Raw genomic sequence first — 2,638 nt, forward strand, 5'->3', positions numbered from 1 at the left:
TTGTCATGACAATGTGTTACTACTATTGACATACTTTCAACTTCGGTGTGCCGCTTCCGCCAATGGCTTTCCGAGACCTCCTCCCACCTTCAACGGTTGGATCTACGTGGCGGTGACGTGATCCACGATCCATGAGGAACACTACCACCGCAACCCCTCCCGGGGGCCATATTGGTGTGCCAAGGGTACGGACTATGATTGGTCGGAGAAGCGCCGATAGCGTCCACGAAGTAGCATCGTCACCTTTTTAGTGCGATTCCGAGGATACACGACTTCGAATGTTTGGAAACGATATAACCAAGATGGATCTTAGAGACAAGAGCTTCCAACATCAGATGTCGCCTACATTTTCCCATAATGGTATATATCTTTATGATGATGGCAATGGCCCTTCCACCGCCAGTGGCATTTTCCTTAGCAAGTAATTCCTTGCCTCGTAGAATCTTTTTCATCACTATTGACCCACAAGGACGACATTTTTTTCCTTTATCACGTCCACGTGGCCACGACGACCAGACTTCAGCATTGCACTATCGATTGTTGTCTTTTCCTGTGAACGTGAACTGCTCATGCTGGATTTAAGTTTTGTTTGTGGTTCTATGCATGTTAACGATCGAATCGTATCTTCTGCTTCCTCTGTCACGCAATATATGATCGTTTCTCAAGCTAAAACATAGCTTGAAAAACGATCATATATTGTGGGACGGAGAGAGTTTTAGTTGCTTCTTTTGTGTGAGGGCTGGCTGATCATATGTAGTTGGGTTTCTAAGCCTTTTCTATGCGGGAGATGGTCCATTTTCAAGGGAAAGAGAGAGATAGAGAAAAGAAGAGCCTCTTGAGGCTCCATCACGTCGCGCTGTGGTTTTCGGTTACCAGCTGCGGCGACCCCGTTTACTCAATTGTTTATCTGAACTATACTATGACGATCGTGATTAGCATGTAGAGACTTTTTTAAAAAAATCGCTTACCAAAGCATTGACATTCTTTGGTGATTGGCGCGTCGATCCAGTGGATCGCCAATCGGATATTCTTTAATTAGGATTTAATCTCTCTCGGCTAGGCTAGCTAGCAGTGGGTCAGATCAGATCGGCGCCGAAATCCACTCCGTAGCGTACACCTATGTATCCAAGACATGGTTTATTCCCTCCATCTACCCGAAAAAAGAAAGACATGCTTTTATTCTTTCCTCTTTGCGAATATTGTAGTGAGCACATTTTTATTGAGATTACGACCAGTGTTTAAGAAATGATTAGGACCAGGATTGCTTGGAAAAATGATTTGGACTAGGAGTGTTTAGAAAAGGATCGATGCTTGGAGATCATATCAAATATAAATATATCCCTGCAGCGTGCAACATGCTTGGTAGAATATATTCATGGCAAAATAAAAGGAGAAGAAGCTAGCAGACATGCTTGCAGAATGAAGGTATGATCTTATCGTTAGGGTGAAATTTCTTGTGGTCGCATTGTGTTTGAACCCACACGGTCTGCAACCGGCACATGCATGCATGCATGCATGCATGCCATGGCACCCGTGGTGAACAGTTAGATAGATATTTGTTCTGTTTGTCTCAACCGTTACTGTTACTCCATCCCAAAGATCCAATCAAGCTTGGCTAACTGACAGGCCACACACACATACCTACAGTACAAAATTTGTCACTAATTGGTCTCTCTCATGATAAATAATGAAGGACCAACTCAAAAGCAAAAAGATTAGGGCATCTCCAACGCGAACCCTCAAACCGCCCACATGCATCGATTTGGACGACGCGGTCTAGACGTTTTTGCCATCCAACGCGGGCATGTACTAGTCTGTCGGCCGGTCCGGATGCCCCCCCCCCACACACACACAAATCCACCCGTGTGCGCAGGCCGAGGCCGAGAGCACCGCCCGCTGCACACGCCTTCTCCCTCCTACCTTCATTGAACTAGCGTGTGTGTCGATGAACCTACTCCGGCGGCCTGAGCGCCACACATCCATCCCTGTGCCGGACAACATTAAACACCTCTCCACTTGGCGCCTCGCATCCGCCGTTATTTAATCGTGGCCAAGCATCGGGCAAGAACCACACCACACCTTCACCCTACATCCCTCCTTGCATATCACCTGCCATGGCATCCGACTCCAAATCCCTGTTGGACGGCCTCTCCGGCGAGCAGAAAAAGGAGCTCTCCGGCATTGCAGCCGACTGGGTGGCCCGGGTCGGCAAGCTCTTTGGAGCAGCGCCATCGCCAAGACATCCTCGCCCCTCCAGGCCGGCCAACGCCATCTCCCGGTAAATCCGCCACGAGCAATGGCGGCAACGCGTCCTACAACCAAACAAAGAAGACATGTTTGCAGAAGTTGACGCGACGGCGGAGGAATTTGACTGGGATACGGACGACGACATCGACAACTCCACATCAGACACGCCTGCCGTCGCCGCCAATAGCGAGGAATAGTAGACCATGGGATGCCGCCGCCGCTTGTGTCCCATGAAGGCCACCGTCACCATCTTGCCGGACTACACAATTGATGACTTGCCCGCTTCGCGGGGCGTAGACCATAGTAACAGTCTCCCCCTGCCCCAAAAACCAACCTTGATCCGTGCTTCACGGAAGCGGAGGCTATTCTTCCCCTTCTGGTGAAGCATATC

Source organism: Triticum dicoccoides, chromosome 2B, assembly GCF_002162155.2.
Source record: "Triticum dicoccoides isolate Atlit2015 ecotype Zavitan chromosome 2B, WEW_v2.0, whole genome shotgun sequence".
Classification (NCBI taxonomy): domain Eukaryota; kingdom Viridiplantae; phylum Streptophyta; class Magnoliopsida; order Poales; family Poaceae; genus Triticum; species Triticum dicoccoides.